This window comes from Camelus dromedarius, chromosome 6 (genome assembly GCF_036321535.1).
Source record: "Camelus dromedarius isolate mCamDro1 chromosome 6, mCamDro1.pat, whole genome shotgun sequence".
In the NCBI taxonomy this organism is placed as follows: Eukaryota; Metazoa; Chordata; class Mammalia; order Artiodactyla; family Camelidae; genus Camelus; species Camelus dromedarius.
The window spans coordinates 69,722,154-69,737,751 of NC_087441.1; the positions used below are offsets into that span (position 1 = coordinate 69,722,154).

At 38.4% G+C, this 15,598-nt stretch overlaps 1 long non-coding RNA gene across 1 annotated transcript in view; it reads right to left on the reverse strand.

The window, feature by feature from the left end:
* Positions 1-701: 701 nt before the first annotated feature.
* The window catches only part of LOC135321603 (uncharacterized), a 237,960-nt gene continuing 223,063 nt past the window's right edge, over positions 702-15,598 (reverse strand). Inside the window, exons 5-6 of the long non-coding RNA XR_010381475.1 lie at positions 1,331-1,389; positions 702-1,235 (exon numbers count right to left, since the gene is read on the reverse strand). This is a non-coding gene — a long non-coding RNA (uncharacterized LOC135321603). The remainder of the gene's footprint in view (positions 1,236-1,330; positions 1,390-15,598) is intronic.

The following is a 15,598-nucleotide window of genomic DNA, read 5'->3' on the forward strand; positions in this document are numbered from 1 at the left end:
TTTTGTTACCTCAGCATAAACTAAACTATCCTGACTGATACACTGTCTTTTCCAGTGAAGTAAAAAAGTTGTGACAGGCTTAAAAATGCCAGTAAAAAAGAGGCATATAATTATGATAAAATAATAATAGACATATTTTTAAATAAAAGTCATAAGGAAATGAAAAATATTTTATAGACATATTGGAATGAATGTTTCAACTGTAAGAATATTTCTAAAGGATACAAAGGAAAAAAGAAAGAAATTATATCACTTGTGAAAAATTATGTGTCCAGGCAATTGATAATCAGCAAGTGATAGCAATTCACCAAAGGGAAAACCTACTGTTATATCAGGAGAAATACAGGACTTCGAGAAATTAAAGCCTGATCAAGTAGAATACCATTGATAAAATTTTCATCACAAGTATGATTGGTATCTGGTAAAAGGGATCAAGTACTATATGTAGATCATTGTTAGCAACAAAATGTACAATAATGACTGGTTTTGTAAAAAGATCCCTAACAAGAAAGACATAATTGAGATGGAATATGCAAATCAGAAATCTTTAAAGAGCTCATGTACTAACCTACTTCATAAAAATATATTCTGGACTTGAACTTGACAGTCACTTTGTACTTAAAAACAAATGAGTTGAACAAACAGTTTTTTGAAAGCTGATATATTTATAAACGAAGCAGCATCTGTACATACATACCCCATTTTAATTAAGAAATTCAGAAGAAATTTCCAATCACTAATTTAGAGTCTTTCCCCTTTCTTTCATTTTTCTGCATTTGGCCTTCTCTTTCTCCATCTCCTTTTCATGCTTTGAAGTTCATTGTTGTTCCTCTTCCATGCTCAAATTCCGTTTCTAATCTAACACAGATCTTTGTAAATGAAGTTGAGAGAAAGATCCAGTCAATGTGAGCATTTTGTGCAGGACATTTAAGAGACAGCTACTCTTGCTGGCAAAGTTACAAACAGACATACCCACATAATTTTTTTTAATAGTATCATAGGCTCTAGGACGGGAAGCAAAAAACAAAAAACTTTAAAAATAACTTTGTCCTGAAGTGAAAATATCCACTGCAACATTTCTTCATTCCATTTCCACTTGAACATCAACCAAGGGGACACCGACCATTTCCAGCACGCTCCATTTTGCTTTGCACAGATCTCATCATTAAGACGTTTTTCTTTCTGTTGAGACTGCATCTGCCTTGCTGGAGCTTCCACTGGTCAGCAGTTTTTGTCTTGGCCAAAGATGTACAAAGCAAAGAAGTAGTGAGCTGAAGGGTTTTAATCAGTTCCCCAGGGTCAGAATACCAAGTTCAAATCCTGTCCCTACCTTTCAGTGTCCGTGTCGTCAGGAAAATTACAGAACTGCTTTGTGCTGGATTTCTCCATCTGAAAAACGGAAATAATGTGATAATACAATCAATAGTGTCTGTGTCATACTTTTGATTTGAATTTAAATGGAGCAATTCGTGGGGAGGTATGGACGGCAACACCTGCAAAATACTAAATACAAAGTGCCAGCTGGGTTATAAATCCCTCTTTCAAATTACTACCATTTTGGGTTGTTCCATCTGTTACCAAGCCAAGCTTGGGTCTGCTCACCTGCACTTGGTAAAGCCAACCTACTGACACTGCGTTGTGGTGAAGGAAAGTGGCGGCAAGCAAAGAGTCCAGGAATCTAATCCTCTAAAGACCTGAATTCCCCCAACCCCAATGGCTTTCAGAGGAAGGTTTTTAAAGACAACGTGAGGAAGAGGGATTGTGGGCTGCCCGATCAGCTCGTGGACATTCTTCTGCTTGTCTGGTGGTGAGGTGAGTCAACATCACTGACCTCCTGGTTCCAGTCCTTCTGAGATCTACCTGCCTGTGATCAGCATACGGTTAACCACTTCTGTCTAGTGGAGATTTCAGTATCTGCAAAACAGCTCAAACGATATGGCTCAGAATATTATCTATAGCCCTTGAGGAGGAAATAAATGTCCTTGATTTTGTTTAATGGCTAGATTGTTCTTATTTTGACTCGCTTCACTGTTTTGTTCCTGAATTTTCTCATTTCTTTGATTAACTATAGTATTTGGAACTCAGGGAAGGCCTGTAAGGTTGAACTTTTTCTACAAACAAGAGGCAGGTCTAGGACATGGGGGTAGGGGGTGATGTCCAGGAAAGCCCCATAGGGTCCTGCTTGGTTACACTCCTAATAAGCTCTTCTGCAGGCTACCTCCATATTCTGTATCCCACAATATCAATTTTGTGAAGCTGTAATTTTGTGTAAGAATAACAGTTTTTATTACAGAGCAAGAAAGAGGTCCAGAAAGATCCCAGAATGAGTAAATCTCCAGGAAAGGGAATAGCAGCCTGGCCCTCTGTAGGCAAAAATAAAGACCAAGGAAATAGTCATACTTCAGAAATCAAAGATTACTCCAGTTTAATCACTCCCAAGCAAGCATGCAGAAATATTGCCCTTTGGCTTGTGTTTATCTAGTCCAAACAGATAAATGCTGTACCTGGTATTTAGATTATAATTTTTTGTAGTTAGTTGCATTTTACTTTTGTAGGATTGCATCCACGTGTAAAAATACAATGTTTTTTGTCTAAAAGTTTTCCCTTCAAAATCTTTTCCTCTTCCAAAAGGAGTAGGCAGTATATCAAAGAACATTTCATAGATCTCAAATAAAACTCCAGTTTTTATTTCATTGAAATGGTTTTCATCAGCCCAAAGCCAACATCAGCAGGAACCACTTCTGCACGCTGCCTACCCGCCCCCACCCCCCGAGAGCACAGTAAGATTTCCTTCATCCCATTGTCTTCTGTATCCTTGAGTTAACTTAATATAAACAAAGTTCATCAAATAGCCAATGAAGAATGTATCTTAATGAAGGACCACTGAACTAGATGAAGTAAAAATTATATGAGCTAAACCCTGAATTTATTTAGAAAACATAAAGAATACTAAGAGGAAAATGGAGAGAATAGGGTGTTGTGGAAGCCAAGGGAAGAAGTCAGACTGTTAATTAAAGTGTATTTCTGCTAAGAGAGCAAATGGTATTTCCCTTCTAACCACAGTGGGTGGTATGGAAGAAGCAGTTATGCTACATCCCTCCACTGAACTTGCTATGATTGGAGTCATGGGTGCTGAATTCTCATCTCCATGTAAGACATGTGAAATGTCTTACAAATAGTAATACATGGGGCCTCCGACTCTCTAAGTGATGAACTCAATGAGAAGGCATTGCCCTGCTGATGGTCTCCACTGGAATTGTACTCTCTTCTCCACCTTGCTCATCGAATGGGACCAGGTGGGTACTGAGCTCCTGGCAAGATGATGGCTTGTGTAGGTCTGAGGCTGCTGCGAGAGAAGGGATGTGGTTAAACATAAGTCTTCGGTGCACCTAAGGACATGCTTCATATTTCTTCTCTCATCCTGGAGGAGCTGTCATTTCTTATCTCTCTCTCCCATCTATTCCTTTCTCTGTGTTTCCATCCACCTGTTTACTGAAAGCTACAAAAAGTAAAATGCTAATCTTTCTTCCCAACCAATGACAGCTTTGCTCACTTAGAATTGATTTATTAGAAAAGTAGTGAGTTGGTGCCAAGGAAAGTATTTGCTATTATTCCACTTATAAAGTAGCTTGGAAACTTTCTCATTTAAGCCTATTATTCTCTAAAATTAATACCTTTCTTAAGTCTCAGAGACCATAAATGATCCTCTCTATTAGTAATTTTAAATGTATACAATTAGAGTATTTCTCCATAAAATATGTACTGATTAATTATTTCTATTCTGACAAGATGTTTGTATCTTTAGGAAACTTTGAATTATTCAAAGAGGAAATGATTAAAATGAAAAAAATAGACTTTTTAAGACTTAAGAAGCATCATACAGACATTTTATTTGCCAAAAAAACTAACTTATGGTAGAAGAAATTAAACTTTAATATAAAAATATCTGCTTCATTTTGTGACTTCTTTAAAAAAAAAGGGGGGGGAGTGGGAGTATAGCTCAGTGGTAAAGCATTTGCTTAGCATCCATGAAATCCTGGGTTCAATTCCCAGTACCTCCATTAGAATAAAAAGAATTTTTAAATAGAGGAAGATATTAAGAAAGAGGGAAGGCCTACGAAAGGAGAAGAGGAAGCCCCGAAGGGAAACAAAGACACCAGGGAAAGGGAACAACATGAAGGAGAGAGAAAATGGAAACAGAAAGGGGGGGAAGAGAGAACTGAGCTCAAACAAAGAGGAATCAATATTTCTTTAAACAGAGTTGATTCAGGACAAATTTGTCTTGTTTACTATAAATAAATGAAGGAAACTAATGATTCACCTAAGCAGTAGTCATCGGAATAAGTTGATACCCAGACTCAGTTCTCTTGAAAGCATTTTCTATTAAAATACTGAGAGACCTCCCTCGGAATAGAATTCGTTGATTCAGTACATTTTTCTTAAGGTACTTACTATGTGCCAATTACACAGGCATTGTTAAAGAAATGTACAAGTTAAACATTAATGTACAAGAAAAACATTAATGTAGGTGCCAAAGTATCTGAGTTCTAACAGTCCCCATCACAGACGCTTTCTCAGAAAAACCCTATGTTGGTTTCAGCCGGAGACAGTGTATATTGTTTTTTCTTTGCAAACTGTAATTGCTACCAAAAAAAAAAGCCAAAAGAACATTTGCTTTATTATATAGAGAACATATACATATCTTTACAAAATATATGCATGTACACATTTCTGGGTTATGAGCTAAAGTGCTAAGATGTTATCAGGCCAATGAAAATTTTTCTAAACTCCTAAACCTTAATGATTTTTTCCTTGATCTTCTTCCTCTCATTCACTCTCCCAGATCTTGACTTGTCTACTCACTTCCTAAATCTATGCTCTTCGCATCCAATGGAACCTTAAAAATCTTTCTTTAAAGGCTGGGAAAGAGTAGGGTGGTGGGGGAATGCTTCAATGAAAGTAATTCAGGACAGGAGCAGGAGCTCTGGCCCCAGCTCAACAGACAAATCCACAATAGCTCCCTGCTGCCTTGCCTGCCAACTTCCACGAAGCCAGAAGAGATTAAGACGCCTCCAAAAACAATTTGGGGGCAGACTAAAGATGTGGCCAACCGGCAATTTACATGAGTGAGTTATTACAGCTACTCCAGAAGCACAGATTTGACTTGAAAGACCAAATGATCAACGTGAAATACAGAGGGTTTATAAAATTATAGGAATTTTGCCACTCATCATTTTCCAGCCCACGGTTAAAATCCAAATAATTTTTATATTTTATTTGGCTTTAAAAATGAATATTAAAAAGTATTGAGCGTTCCATTCAAAGTACACTTATCAAAAACACATTGAATCTCATACATTTCAGTCAGTAAATGAGCCCTTTCCATTTTGGAACAATACATGCAGCTGACTGCAGGGCAGAATTATTATTACCCTTCCGGTTGTATTTTTAAATCAAAACGTGATTTTCTTTTAAAGGTGTGACACTGAAAGACTTCCTGTTTTGACATGATAGTGTATATTTATTTTATGTGGAAATTGGTAGGAGGGACCTGGGTGGCTCAGCACACAGTCAGCTCCTCTCTCTGGGCTCTGCCCCCACGTTTTAGGGGTGGTCTCTCAGCAAAAGCATTTTCCTTTGTGACACCGCGTGCTGGCCCTGCAGGGAGGACCAAATTCAGAGAGAACATGTCTGCAGAGCGGTAAGAGGGAAGCTGGCACACAGAGAAAGGTAGGAGCAAAAGACTGAGAGTACTGCCTACTCCTGGAATAAGTCCTCCCACAGCCAAGCTGATCTCGGATTCTGCGAAATGCCTAGTATTCATCTACAAAGTCCCTTTCTAGCTTACTCGATTTGATGTGTGTTTCTGTTCATTCTAACCAAGAGGACACTAACCAAATCATAATAATTTTTCCGGGCAGAATGATTTTCAATATAATTAGGATCATTAATAGTTAAAAAGAACAGTCTTAATCACTTAAAAAATTTTTTTAATCTCAACCTTCATATAAAATATCAATTTAGTGAAGGGAAGGATCCCCACTGCCTCCATGTTTTTTCATTTACGCTTCTTCAGTTTGGATCAAAATATGGTGTGACTTTTCTTCCCTAAAGGAGCTGACCAACAATTTAAAGATTTTAGAGTTAAATGAAAACCCACAAAAAAGATGCGCTTCTACTTAAAGCAGTAGCTGACAAATCCTGAGTACCTAGTACAGCTCCAGCTGTGCTCAAAGCTGGTCTGCACATACTTTCATTTAGTCATCATGACGGCCCCATGAGGACAGCTCTCTCACTGTTGCCATCTCACCAGTGGGGAAACTAAGGCATTAAAAAATGGCCAAGCGGCCGCAGATCATATATCTGGAACGTGCCAAAGCCAAGGCCAAGGCCAATTCAAGGCCAAGCAGAATTGCCCCAAGACTCTGTGATTAGCCACCATGTTATGCATTTTAGACAGACTCACAGGCCAAAAATAATCATACACACCTTTAAAAAGGTATAAATGGTGATTTGTCCCCGAAAAGAGAAGAATTGCTCAACATTAGCCTTGCTCTTAAATGTCTTAGTCCATCAGTTTTTTAATCTGTTTGATAAAGATTTTCAATACTTTAATAATAACTTATACCATTTTTTTAATATTGCAAAAGGAGTTCCACAAACCTAAACTTATTTAATCATCAGAACAAACCTGTCAGAAAGTTCCAAGACATGCTGTTACCCTCTGTGCGAATGAGGAGAATACAGTTCAGGAAATTTAAATGACTAGCCTAAAGAAACCAGAACTCGTATTTGTTGAGGACTTACTATGTTCTCAGAACTCTGCAGGTCACTTTTTAGATAAGTTATCTTATTTAGTTAATAACTACATAATATCTGCATCACTTCAGTTTTTAAATACAATTTTTAAAAGTTATACTGCGTTTACAGTTGTTACAAAATATTGGCTATATTCCCCATGTGGTACAATATATCTCTGAGTCTATCCTACATCCAGTAGTTTGTGCCTCCCACTCACCTGCCCCTACACTGCGCCTCTCCCCTCCTTCCCACTGGTAATCACTAGGTTGACCCATATGTCTGAGTTGGCTTCCTTTTTGTTATATCCATTAGTTTGTTGTATTTTTTGGATTCCACGTATAAGTGATATCATACAGTGTTTGTCTTTCTATGACTTACTTCACTTAGCATAATGCCTTTCAAGTCCATCTATGTTGCGGCAAATGGCAAATTTTTATCTTTTTATGGCTGAATAGTATTCCATTGTATAAATATACCCGTTTCTTTATCCATTCATCTGTTTATGGACACTTAGGTTGCTTCTATATCTTGGCAATTGTAAATAACGCTGCTATGAACATGGGGTTGCAGGTATCTTTTCTGATTAGTGGTTTTATTTTTTTCTGAGATACGTACCCAGGAGTGGAATTGCTGGGTCATATGGTAGTTCTATTTTCAGTTTTTTGAGAAACCTACATACTGTTTTTCACTGTGATTTCACCAATTTACATTCCCACCAACAGTTTTATGGCAGGAAGACCTACAGTTCCCTATGGCTCAATTACTAAGGACCAGCTCTAGAACTCAAGTGTAAACTGACTCCACTTTTCAGCAACTATCTATTGAGCACCTTTGACTATGTGCCAAGCACTGTGCTAGCTGCTCCATTTATCAGAGAGGGAAGGATAAAAATTAACAGCAAAACAGAACCTAGTTTCAAGATAGCATCTCCTTGTAATGTTCAATAAAATATGTAGATCCCAAGGCATGAATATTTGAAGACTCAGGATAAAAAACAGAACTAATTCCAACTATCATTTCCTGAAAGGATCCCAGCCTTCAGAATCCACAGGAGGGCAGGAAGGAAAAGTAAAAGGAGTTGAAAATTCCAGCACAGGCACAGAACCTAAAAGAGAAAAGGATCAGTACCCAAAAAAAAAAAAAATGGGAGGAAGAAGGAAAATGAGATGCTGGGATTACTACTGGAAAAACTTTTTTTTTTGAGAGAGAACTCAAACTCTGTCTAAAACATCGCTCCTTTCTTTCCTTTTCTGTTCCTCTTCATGGGTCGTTATCATCCTGGTGTAAAAGAATGGTTATCAGATAAGGGGCTGAAAGGCAAGCTAATGACCCACTCTCATCATGCACAGATTGGTGACGGTTACATAATGGCATTCTTCACTGAAAACTTCACTGCTTGTTTTTTGCTGACGTAGATGGTGGATACGTGGCCACGGAATAGTGGTCAGAAGCAAATACCACAAAGGCATTCTTTCTTCCATTATGGACGTGTCATGGTACACTGGGTCTTCAAACAAACGACCTTCTTTCTACATATTTAAATATAACATCTTAATAGCATTACCTCAAAAAAACCAATCCCAGCCCAAAACTGAAAAAGTGTAGGGAAGAAATCTGCTGCTGTATCACTTAAAATATTTTTATGTGTCTATTTGCTCATCTAACCCTTTAGAGTTTATCTCTGGAAAATATTGCATATTAAAGATTCCAAAAATTAATGTCACCCTGACAAAACTATGAAAGCCTTTTAAGTAGTCCAAAAATGATTTATAGCTAGTTTGTTTTCTCTCTGGAAAAGTTAACAAGTGAACTATTTACACGGTAGCTATTTCTTCATTCATCTGGTTTAGATCACCTTAATCCCACTTTTGGAGGAAAGCTTCCCTGCACTTAATGTTTACGATGCACCGTGGTATATTTACCAGCTATTACACAACTGCATTCATCAGTGTTTGGATTACTTCTGCTCCTTTGACATTAAAAAAAAATTCTTCTTCTTAGGAAGAGAATTGTGATTATTTCATCCCAAATAAGAAATCAGCAAAGAGACAACTGATTTTTTCAAATTGTGGTTATTGTTCTCTGAGGAAGGACTGATGTGAAAAGAAGGCTATCAAACCAGTGTCCCCGTCTGCGAGTCACCTTCCAGGGCAAGCGGACCGTGTGCGCCCAGACAGCTTCCAGCTTCCATCTACTCCTGTCCACGCCTTTCCCTCTTCCTCCGCCCCCAAACGGTGCTTTCTACTTATTGGATGTGAGAAATCAGAAAACTTCACTTTCTAAAAACCCTCTCAAATTGACATTCTTCAAGGGATCTAGTTTAAATCCAGCCATGAAATAAATAGACATTTAAAAAATAAAATGATAAGCCCTCAATAGAAAACAGTTGTCATTCGTTTGTGTAACAATATAGTTCCGTACATAGACGTGCATTATGCATAGATACACCATGTCATGCCGTCTTCAATCTGAGATTTATCGACATAAGTGGATTTCTATCATAATATTGTATGTTTCAAATATGAATCAATAATGGCTAGTCACCAAAGTAAATGTTTTAGAAAGATATGATAATGGCATAATTCTTTCCTAAAATATTGAGCTCATTATTTATTAATCCTGCATCAGGCAAGGAGCCAGGAAAAAGGATTTGTCACCACCACACTTGGGAACTCTGATAAATATGATCTGTCCTGAGATGCAGCCCAGGCTGGAGATGAGCTCAGCCTTTTTTGTTTTTGTTTTTCTTACTTGCTCCATATCCAGCCTTTCACCCTGTCCTGACTCCTCTATCAGTGAGATTATGTCCAAAAGAAGAGGAAATGAGGACAGAACCAGAATCATTTGCAAATTCTTTCTTTGATGGGTTCAACTTCTTTTAAAGTATGTTATTTAGTCCCATTAATGTAGCCATAAAGCTACAAGTAAATTACCTTGATGCTGAAAAGGAGAATGTCTTCCCTGCAATTGCTAAGCAGTTCTAAAGGCATCTTTTATTAAAATAAACAAACAAATAAAAAAGAAATAGGTCCCTTGCTATTCCTTTGAGGGTGAATAAACAATCTAAAATTGATTCATCAAAAATTATGACCAGGACTATGCAAAATATGAAAAATGTTCTATTCTTATTTGTGGTTGAGATTAACACACCAATTTGTTTTATGGCTGGAATTCCTTACTTTCATCTCAATTCTAGCCTTTGCGCAAGTATTTTTTAAAATGACTTTGGAAAAAAATATTTTTTTCCTTTTTAGAAAAACAAAGAGAATTTCACCAATTAGTAAAGAAAAACAGACAAGGTCGTGATGGTCAACTGCCTTCTCAGCTCCAACTGCCAGCCTAGGTGAAAGGATCCCTTTTTCTGGCCCCTGGCACTCACACATGCCCTGTCTTCAGGCCTCGTCTTCCGGGATGTCCACTCTGTCCTGTTACAGTCCCCTGGACACTCTTCCTGCCAGCCATCTAGCCTATACTGCTGGATTTGTCTGTGGCTTTCCTAATTGGGGTCCCATACCCTTTCCACACAACTTTGATCACTACTCACTCTCAGTTCTGAAAAGAGCTAGGTAGCCTAAGGTAAGGACCAGCTCATCTCATGGGCTATCCATCACCAGCTTCGAAACTCAGTGTCCATATAACAGAGTCCTTGCCAAAACTTTGTGATGCTCTGATCATATGCCTGGACTTGACACCCACAACTGCACTTGTGAGAACTTGAGCTACCTCACTGTACCACAGATAAACCTGCTGCTCACTTTCCAAGGGCACACTTAGTGTTCAGGGGCTGTGCGTGTTATTATGGGGTTATGCTGCTGAAGGCGGGGCCTCATCCGAGCTCCAGGCTGTGAGGTGTACCAGTCTTGGTCAGCAATTAGATTTTCAAGCGAATAGCATGGGTCATCGCTGAACCCTTTCAAGAAGCTCTCCCACGGGTAAAAGGCCTGAAGACGGGATTCTGAAGAACATTATTATTTAATGAATGAGCACAAGAAAAGAAATTAATGCAGAAGACTAGGGGGAAGTGGTCAATAAGAAAGAAAAATTACAGGACTTGGGGTTGCCTTAGAAACCAAGAAAGAAGAGTGTTTCAAGACAGAAGAGAAAATACATGTAAGCTGCTGAGTATTAGTGAGAAATCAAGGTGAACGAGGCGTCCCAAAGGCACCGCAGAACATCAGACAGTGAGTTCCTTCGTTAACTTGAATTTTTAAAACACAAAGATGAGTCTCCCTCTTCCTGTTCCCTTTCTTTTGCAAGCAATTTAGACCCCAGAGCAGCAGACAGCCATCAAGCGAGCTGGGGAAGCTGCAGCGCCCCCGAGGTGGATGTCAAAGCCTGAGCAGGGGGAGGAGGGCTGCCCAGCGTGGCTGTCGGGGCCCAAGTGGGTGAAGAAAGCGCCCGTGTTGGCGACCGCCGCCCCGCATGTTGTGTTGGAGCCCAGAGCAGGTGGAGAGGGCGTCTGTGCAGGGGAGGGGCAGCGCTGGCAGTGGGAGGTTGGTTACAGGCAGGGGATTGATTAAATAAGTAGATAAAGGATAATGGTAGTCAGATTTCTCACTGTGAGAGCAGGGAGTTAACAAAACGGAAAGGGAGGAAACTAGGATGAACCCTGTAGCACTGGACTGAAATTGAACATAGCAGTGCAAACTCATGCGTTTGAATACACATGTAGGTAGATGTCATAGTTACTATAGCTTTGTCCACCAGAATGGCCTGGGAGCAGCAATACCCAATGACACAGGCAAACCTAAGCCTCAGATTGCTGCTCCTAATCTTCATTCTTCAACCAACGGAGCACTGGAGAAATGGACGACTTCATGGCTGGGGCAAGGAAATACAGAATGGAGCATGTTGTACCAGAAAATGTATGAATGAACAGTCTGTGGTGGTAGAAAGTAAGAAAATTCTCAAAGAAAGAAGAGGATTTTTAAATTTTTTATAGCTTTATTGAGATATAATTAACATATGTTTGTATAAGTTTGAGGTGTACACCGTGATGATTTGACACATTGATGTGTGGCAAAAAGACTAGCACGATGAGATTAGTTAGCACAGCCGTCACCTCACCTGGTTATAATTTTGTTTTTGCATATGGTGAGAACATTTAAGATCTACTTTCTTGACAACTTTCAAGTATATAAACAGTGCTGTTGACGATAGCTAAGGTTTCAAAGCAACCCAAGTGCCCATCAACAGATGAATGGATAAAGAAAATGCGTCAGTGAGAAAGAGAGCCAGAGAGAGGGGAGACTGGAATATCACTCAGCCACAAAAAAGAAGAAAACTTTGCTGTTTGCCACACATGAATGGACCCCGAGGGCATTATGCTAAGTGAAATAAGTCAGTTAGAGAAAGACAAATACTGTGTGACCTCTTTTGCATGTGGAATCTAAAAAAAGCTGAATTCATGGAAACAGAGAGTAGAAACCCAGAGGCTTGGGGTAGGGTGAAATGGGGACATATTGGCCAAAGGATACAAACTTTATAGTACATACAGTTATAGGATCAGTAAGTTCTAGGATCCAATATACGTTCTGGTGACTATAGTTAACAATATTGTTTAACTCCATTTCAAGTTAAATTTTGAAGTTAGTAAGACAGGAGTCCAATTGCCTTCTTTTGTATGTGAATATTCAGTTTTCCCAACACTATTGATTGAAATGACTATTTTCTTCCCCACTTAACATTCTTGGCTCAAAGGGCACTTTTTTAAAAGGACCCAGGTGCAGGCCTAAAGTTCGCAAGGCTAAACCGGAGACAATTTGAATATGAAAATAAATATTTATAGTAATAGATTACAATTCATTGAGTAAAATAGGAACTAAGAATCCAACTAATATAATTAAATAAATTGAAAGTTTTATGAGAAATGGGATATTTACATAGTTTCAAGCTACCTTCCTACAAAATATTTATTTATACCAAAGGGAAGGGGGTAATTTTACAGTGGAGAAGCCTAGGAGATACCACATCATTCCAGTGATCAAAGTAAATATTATCAGCAACAGGAAAAATAAAAAATGTGTACCATCTTATAGGCAGTTAAAAGAATACAGCATAACTTCTGTCATAGACGTGCCAAATACACAGAGCTTGAATCTCATCAGGAAGGAACATCAACTAAATCCAAGTTGAGGGACACTACAAAATTCAAACACAACAGAATCATAAAAGGCAGGAACAACTGGGAAATTCTCTCAAATTGAAGGATATTATGAGACAAATATACCACTTCTTTGTAAACTGTCCTTCTGCTATAAAGAACAGTGAGATAACTGGGAAACCTGAGTGGAACCTGAGGATTAGATGGTAGTAAAGTGTCAAAGTTAATGTCCTGACTCTGATAGCAGTATTGTGGTTGTGCTGGAAAATATCCCTGCTTGTAGGAAGTATGCAGTAAAGTATTCAGGGTATATTACAATATCATATCAGTGACCCATTCTCAGATGATTCAGGACATAAAAAAGTTTTTGTATTATATTTGCAAATTTCTGTAAGCTTGAAACTGTTTCAATTTTTTTTTAAGTTAGCCATCAAAAATTCTCTTAATTTTCTGTCTTTAGCTAGCGACTGAAAAATATTGCCAGTCATACCAGTAAACAAAGGATGCTGTGGCCATCAAGTCATCAGCCGCTTCCACCACCCCTGGCAGTGAGCAGAGGGAACTCAGGATGCAGACAAACAGGCAGCCTGGCCTCTGCAGCCACCCCCACCAGTGGCCCCTGAGGGAACTCGAGATGTGAAAGAACAGGACACTGGCCCTAGCTAGCTAGGTGCACATCAAAGGAATGATTTCAGTGAGCCCAGAACTTTGTACCTTCCCATATATATAGAAAAATGCTAAATGCCTTAACTTAAGATATCTGGTTTTCTTCAATTAACAGTAATCTTGTGATGCTCCGACTACCTGGTCTTTGTTGCAAAAACTCATATATTTTGGCTTCTACCTTGCCACTTTGGAAGAGCCTCTTAGAGCGATCTGAGATGCTGTGTCCTTGGCCCGAGTCCTAAAGAAAATTGTTGAATAAAACATACACTCTCAACTTTTAGCTTGTGTATTTTATTTCAGTTGAGCAAATTCAAATGCTTTTACTTGACAACTGAAAGCTTAGCAAATATAGCAACTTAAATGTAAAAGGTGAAGGTGAAATACATTCTAATTATTTAGAATTAAAGACCTTGGATAAACTTACCCCATTTTGATTGTTCATAATGTTGTTACAATGTTACAAGTAAAATAAAAATAAAATTAAAAGATTAAATGCATCTATGCCATACAACACGTTAAAAATTGCCTCTCTGAGAAACAGAGCATAACGCCAGACAAACTACAGATTAGACTAGTGTGGCATTTCTGTATCATTATGCCTGTGACGGCGTGGTGTGGTTTGAATATTATCTATTTTTTTTGCCAATTAAAGGGAAAAAAATAGGTCTCTCTTTTCTACAAACAGGATTAAATATACAAGTGCAAAATGTACTCAGGAGAAAATGAGAAAATATATTCTCTCATTATGGAATCAAGAGATTTCATGTTCTGGGTTGAAAAATGAGCTACATGTTTATATTAAAAGAATACAAAGATGAGTACATTATAATAATCTGTGTTTTCAGGAAGGGCAATCAATAATCTTCTGTCAGAGAAGAGAAGTGAATTACTTGATAATGCTTCTATTGTTTTAGGAATTCTTGACCTGAAGCTAATATATAGTCTGTTAATTGAACCCTTCAGCTGGCTAAGTATTGTTTAAGCAGGGAATTCAGAAATATAAGAGCTCTCAGATGACTAGGCTGTCTGGAAATGTAGAAGTTAAACAATTGAATGAAGGAATATGAATTTCTTAAAGGCAAAGGGCACAAGGCAACATGAAGTGAGGGGCGGCTCTAACAGGACGCTGAAGACATCATTGCCCTTAGTAGGTCAGTGTTCCGCTGACAGTTACCGAGAGGACGTTAAAAGTGTATCTTACTCACTTGTATGGAGTTGTAATTCCTGGGCTTTCTTTTTAAAATACACATCACTTAGAGCTTTTCCTTATAAGTTTTGGCCTCCTCGTCCTACTCGTAGAGAAGAGAACAGGATTAAACACAGACAACTTCCCTGGAATCTTTAAAGCGCAGGCACGTTGATGGTTTGTTAGAAGGGTTAGGAAGGGTGGTTGGGAAGAGGGCAACCCTACTCTCCTTTTACCTGAGATAAGCTGAGTGAAGTCTGTGAGTGGGACAGTTCATTTTGCTAAGCTCCAAGGCAAAACCAGAGCACTGATGTTAGCCTGGTGTCCAGTGTGAGTGCAGGGTGATGTCCGCAATGGAGACCGGGCCAGAGTGTGGATGGATCAATGTAAATCCATCACCACTGCTGGGAAAACAGCTCCAAGGACATGCTCTGGCATCTGTGGATAAATAGTGTCATATATGGGAAAGGAAACCAGGAGGAAACCAGAATAAATCCACTCTGTTTTGTTCAGGGTCAGTTCTAAATAAACAAAGGAAAAAATGAAAAAGAGAAACTGAAAACCTTAGGTGTGTTTTTAAAATTATTATTTCCTTTAGAGAATAGGCAAAATATATAATGAAGAAACTACATGAAAAAAGAAAAAAGTTTAAATATTTTATATTTTTCTTTGAAATACATTATAGATCAGCGTGTACGTGGTCTATTATCTCAACAGTAATTCAGCAATCATAAATAATAAGCAAATACTGTATTAGCAAAGAAAGTGAAATCAACAATGTACTTCCATTGGAGAGTTTATTGCTGAGATAGTTCTTTAGTCAAAGCATCTAGATAAGAAAG